This window comes from Phocoena phocoena, chromosome 17 (assembly GCF_963924675.1).
Source record: "Phocoena phocoena chromosome 17, mPhoPho1.1, whole genome shotgun sequence".
NCBI classification, from domain to species: Eukaryota; Metazoa; Chordata; class Mammalia; order Artiodactyla; family Phocoenidae; genus Phocoena; species Phocoena phocoena.
Window position 1 is genome coordinate 29,408,227 of NC_089235.1, and position 6,434 is coordinate 29,414,660.

Here is a 6,434-nt window from a genome sequence, read left to right on the forward strand (position 1 = left end):
CACAGGGGGTGGAGATCTGGAGTGGCAGAACTGATTTGCCATGCTCCACTCTCAGTGATATTCCAGGAGAAACACCCTAGGACAGGAAGTACAAGTCTGGCACCAGAGTTTAGGACTTTTAATTTGTCCCAAAGTTGCTAAAGCAAAAATCATGATAAAACATTTTGCTTTCCTTTATAACCCACCAACGCAAAAACGAAAACAAAAACAAAAAGCTCCGTAGGAAAAAAATGGTTTTGTACATGGGAGGAAACAATATAAATTCAAAACTTACAGATAAGGGTTAGCTCTATCAATCATCTCTTTAAAAAGTTTATACGAATATCCAGTCAACACCAATAGGGTTATCTCCCTTGAAATGTTATCTATACGGATTTCCAAGTAGACCACAGGGCTGTATACTGTCTTGGAATGTCCTCAGAAGGCTCCGTCATTGAGCAGGTAACAGAGTAAAAACCTTAGAGTCCTTTCTTTCAAATGGAAGAGGGGAAGACAGGGATAGAAGAAACTATTCAAACTTCATCTTATTTCCTTGTGGTTTGTGGTCTCCTCCTCCTCTTCTGCCTCCTCAGAAGCCACTTCTCCCTCCAAAGCCTCCCTGGCCTCGGCCTCCAAATCCACCTCGGCCGCCACCTCGGCCTCCTCCTCGGCCACCGAAGCCACCTTCACCCTTAGGCTTGGCCCAGTCCAAAGTACTTTGTTTCCATCGATTTCACCATCTTCCATGGCCTCCTTGGCAGCTTTGGCCTCTTACTCGCTGTTGAACTCTACAAAACCAAACCCCTTAGAGGATCCAGTCTCTCGGTCAGTGACTATCCTTGCATGAATAGAGCCATCAAATGACTCCTTTAATGTCTCTTCTGTAGTATCCTCAGATAGACCTTTGACAAAGAGAGTTTTGGATGGATGGCTTCTTGCATTAGGTTGTCCCCTGGGTCCTTGCAACTCCAGCCTGATGGCTCTGCCCTCAGTTTCCCTTTTATTACATGAATTTAAAGCTTCTTTAGCATCTTCAAATGATGCAAATTCTATAAATGCATACCCTATAGATTTGCCACTTTGGTTCTGGGGCACTTTGATAAACGTTGCCTTCTCAAATACTTCCTGAAGAGTTTCTTCCGTTGCACTATAGGAGAGGTTGCTTAAAACCAGGGTTTTTGATTCACCAGTTCAAGTGCTATTCTTTCCACCTCTATAGTCTTGACTTTGACCTTTCTCTCCGGTATAGTACAGGGAAATGGATCGCCCATCTATCTCTGTTCCCTGCTTTTCTTCCAAGGTTCTCTCTGCCTCATCTTCTGTCTTAAATTCAATATAAGCAATCCCTTTACTCTTTCCATCCTTGCTGACTAATCTGATCTCCACAGCATCTTCAAACACTTCTTTTAATTCTTCCTGAGTAACTTTACAAGGAAGATTTTTAGCCAAAAGTGTTCTCGCATCTCATTCTTTCTTACTGTCTTTCCCCTTTGGTTTTTCTAGTTTAATTTCATTGCCAAAGACTTTTAAACCAGTGAGTTCCAAGGCTTTTTCCAGGTCTTCAGCAGATTCAAAATCCACATAGCCAAACTTCCTAGACACACCAATTCTGACATCAACAACTGCAAGATCATTTTTCACAAAAAGGTCACTGATACCCGTTTTCAATTCAGGAGCAGATTTACTGAAGTTCAGGTTTCCAACAAAGAGATTGAAAGATGTAGTTGGTTCTGTGGCTTCCACTTTCTGTTTCTTGGCTTCGGGAGCTGCTTTTTGTTTGGCCATTTCCTTCTTTTGCTTTCCAGATGCTTCTTTGACAAGTTCTTCCTCCTCGTCCTCCTCCTGGTCGTCCTCCTCCTCCTCCTCCTCGTCATCCTCCTCATCTTCATCTTCAGCAGTGCTCTTTGCCTTCACAGGAGCAGATTTTGCTGGAGCTTTCTTTCCTTTGGCTGGTGCAGTCTCCATAGCTTCTTCTTCAGAGTCATCCTCATTATCCTCGTCATCCTCATCATCGTCTTCACCGTCATCCTCATCCTTGTCATCCTCGTCATCCGAGGCAGGAGCAGCAGCTGCTTTCATCACCGCGGACTCGAATTCATCCTCCTCCTCCTCTTCATCCTCCTCCTCCTACTCTTCACTGTCATCTTCATCTTCCTCATCACTGTCTTCCTTCTTGGCATTCTTGCCGTTCTTTGCTCCCTTGGCTGGAGCGGCTGCTCCCTTCTTACCAGGGGTTGCTACCAATGCTTTGCCTGGTGTGGCTCCCTTTTTGCCAGGTGTTGCTACTGCTTTGGCAGGTGTAACTGTCTTCTTGGATGGTGTAGCAGCTGTCTTTTTTCCAGGGGTGACAACTGCTTTCTTTGCCGATGTGGCAAATGCAACCTTTTTTGTTGGGGAAACCATCATCTTCTTTGCTGGAGTTGTGGTAGACTTTTTGCCTTTTTTCTGAGGAATAACAACCTCTTCTCCACTGCTATCATCCTCTTCATCTTCTGACATTTCCTCATCTTCACTATCTTCTTCTACCTCCTTTGGGAGAGGAGCCATTTTCTTGGGGTCACCTTGATTTTTACCGGCCTTTGCAAGCTTTACCATGATAGAGGCTTAGGACTGCGGAGTGTGTGGCGAGGGAGTGGCGCAGATGAGCCCAGAAGAAGCGAAGCAACGTCGATGGCGGCCGCTGATCGCAGAGCTCGTAAGCTTGGCTGCCAGCTAGAGCTCGAGACTCGACAATTCTTTTTTTAATTTTCTGTATCGTAATTAAAATCTATGACCTAAACCAATTTTTATAAATATGTAATAATGGAATAAACTCAGAGTATTTAAATTATTATTCTTATTGATACATTTTGAGTCATCCATTTCTATAAAGAAAATTCAAATGTATTTTAACTAAATTCTATAAAATTTTACTGCATTCTTGTGCTAAACACTGGGATTGTGAGGCAGGTGTGGAGGTCTTTGCCTTCTTGGAGGTCACAGTTGATGAAGGAAAACATTAAATAGGTAATCATGGGACTTCTGAATGCTACAACTGGGGGAAAACAAGCAACTATAGGAGCATATGAAAATATGATTTAACTTAAACAGAAGAGCCATCACCTCATGACTTAGGAAATGGTCCATTGTGGCCAATAAACTTTTCCACTCACCAGAGTCAGAACTAACTCTTTCTACACAAACCAATTCAGCAGGGCAAGGGCCAACCTAGTTAGCTCTATTGGTAATAGTCTGGAGCTATTGAAGTAGAAATTTTAGTTCCATTTTAGATCACTTGGCTTCCCGCAAGAGAACACTCTCCTCTCTCCCCACCCTACCCTGGCTAGTTGCCCCGGTCTCCAGCAAAATGTGTAAAATGGAAACTGCGTATAAGTATATGAATGAGTCGGCATAAACTCTCCTTCACTGGCAAGTCTAAGGAAAAGGTCCTGCCGATTAGGTCAACAGCTGCATTTGCATGTGACTATGAAACCTATTATTACTCAGACAATACTTGGAAACATCCTTGAATGTAAAAAAGAAGTTGAGATAGTGCCAGTTGTTTATTAAAATGCTTTTTAAATATTTGGAGTAAAGAAGAAGTGATATTTCATGGAGTCTAGAGCCAGAATTATGTATATTAAAAGCCATATTAAACTTTTCAAAACTATTCTGCTAAGCAAGAAAATGAAGGTAGACAGGTTTTAATAAAAGCTTTTAGAATGGGCAATCAGAGTATTCCTTACACATGGCAATCAAAAATATCTGTAGATTGAATGAATTACTGCAAAGCTGAATCAGTGGGCTTGGGTTCTTGCCGTGTAAAACACCTTATGAAGAACCTAGTTTGCCTTATAACAGGATACACAAGATCTAATTGCATGGACAAGATAGCATTTATCTCCATTTTACTCTTGATGCCCACTTTTCAGTGGTCATTTCAGCTTTAACTTCCTCTCAAGGAGAAAGTGATAATATAACAGGATCTTTTCCAGACCATGTTCCCAGACGTTGGTAAGATTATTGGCTTGAAAGAAAGCACACAGCAGCCCTGACTGTAAGTCCCCTGGGCATGAAGTAGCAGCTCTCTGCTGACCTGCTGCAGTATGAGGGTAAGAAGCAGAGTATTAAAGGAAGAAGAAGCTGCTTATTCCAAACTGTTAATGATCGAGACCCTCTAATACATAAACAGTAAGACACGGATCACAGGCTTGATCGTGTCCTAGATAAAATCCCTAAAAATAAGAGCCTAAATGTCCACCTTATGTCTGGCATTCTGTGTGTCCCTTCAGCGTACATCTTTGTCTATGGTTTACCTATTTTGGACATATGAATGTCTTGACAGCTGGCAAAAAGCTAGTATTGGGATCAAAACGTTCAAACTGAGAGCAAGAGAATATTTTCAAATGAGTGCTAGATAGTTTCATTCCTCAATCCCTTGTTAGGTCTGTGCCCCTTATCAGCAGAAAGTGACCAGAGAAGTCATTGCCCCTCTTTCCCCAAGACTGAGAAATGATCAAAAAATGGGGGAACTGAAACAGTGAGCAATCAGTCAAATCCATTTCACCTGCATTCACTAATTAAGGTCATCTACAGAAGACTTACTTGTCCTCCAAGCAGCACCTAAACAATAAGATGTTGCCCCAGTTGTTTTCCAGGAACTGGGGTCAGCTGTGTCTAGTTTGAGCTTAGCTATTAAGACAGGTTAGGACCACTGGCCCTACAAATGGGCATAAGCAAGGGTCTGCTTGGTGATCTTTTGACGTCAGAGGGCATAAAACTCCACCCTCAGGTCATGCTAAGCAACTCCACTTTTAAATGTGCAGAGGAATGTAGCTTAGTTACCTCTGCACAGAACTGCGGTTACTGCACCTTTTTCTAATCACCTTTAGCCACGCTCCCCATTCCTCAGACGGCCCTACTTATTTACTCTTTATTCCACAAATACCCTAGCCCTCTGCCCTTGGGAAGGCATATCTGAGATTTGTTCTTCTCTCCTCACTTTGCTGCCTTGCGAATAAACCCTCTCTTTCTTTTTTCTTTCTTTTTTTTTTTTAACATCTTTATTGGAGTATAATTGCTTTACAATGGTGTGTTAGTTTCTGCATATGCATGTATCCCAATATCTCTTCCCTCTTGTGTCTCCCGCCCTCCCACCCACCCTATCCCACCCCTCTAGGTGATCACAAAGCACCGAGATGATCTCCCTGTGCTATGAGGCTGCTTTCCATTAGCTATTTTACATTTCATAGTATATATAAGTCCATGTCATTCTCTCACTTCATCCCAGCTTACCCTTCACCCTTCCCATGTTCTCAAGTCCATTCTCTAGTAGGTCTGTGTCTTTATTCCTGTCCTGCCCCTAGGTTCTTCATAACCACTTTTTTTTGTTTGTTTTAGATTCCATATATATGTGTTAGCATACAGTATTTGTTTTTCTATTTCTGACTTATTTCACTCTGTATGACAGACTCTATCTAGGTCCATTCACCTCACTACAAATAACTCAGTTTCACTTCTTTTTATGGCTGAGTAATATTCCATTGTATATATGTGCCACATCTTCTTTGTCCAATCATCTGTTGATGGACACATAGGTTGATTCCATGTCCTAGCTATTGTAAATAGAGCTGCAATGAACATTTTGGTACATGACAGTTTTTGAATTATGGTTTTTCTCAGGGTATATGCTCAGTAATGGGATTGCTGGGTCATATGGTAGTTCCATTTTTAGTTTTTTAAGGAACCTCCATACTGTTCTCCATAGTGGCTGTATCAATTTACATTCTCACAAACAGTGCAAGAGGGTTCCCTCTTCTCCACACCCTATCCAGCATTTATTGTTTGTAGATATTTTGATGATGGCTGTTCTGACTGGTGTGAGGTGATACCTCACTGTAGTTTTGACTTGCATTTCTCTAATGATTAGTGATGTTGAGCATTCTTTCATGTGTTTGTTGGCAATCTGTATATCTTCTTTGGAGAAATGTCTATTTAGGTCTTCTGCCCATTTTTGGATTGGGCTGTTTGGTTTTTGATATTGAGCTGCAAGAGCTGCTTCTAAATTTTGGAGATTAATCCTTTGTCAGTTGCTTCACTTGCAAATATTTTCTCCCATTCTGAGGGTTGTCTTTTCATCTGGTTTATAGTTTCCTTTGCTATGCAAAAATTTTAAGTTTAATTAGGTCTCATTTGTTTCTTCTTGTTTTTATTCCCATTTCTCTAGGAGGTGGGTCAATAAGAATCTTGCTGTGATTTATGTCACAGAGTGTTCTACCTATGTTTTCCTCTAAGAGTTTGATAGTGTCTGGCCTTACATTTAGGTCTTTAGTCCATATTGAGTTTATTTTTCTGTATGGTGTTACGGAGTGTTCTAATTTCATTAATTTACATGTAGCTGTCCAGTTTTCCTAGCACCATTTATTGAAGAGGCTGTCTTTTCTCCATTGTATATTCTTGCCTCCTTTATCAAAGAT

At 41.3% G+C, this 6,434-nt stretch overlaps 1 pseudogene; it reads right to left on the reverse strand.

The window, feature by feature from the left end:
- Nucleotides 1-508: 508 nt before the first annotated feature.
- Nucleotides 509-2,574, reverse strand: LOC136137194 (nucleolin-like; annotated as a pseudogene).
- Between the last annotated feature and the right edge of the window lie 3,860 nt (nt 2,575-6,434).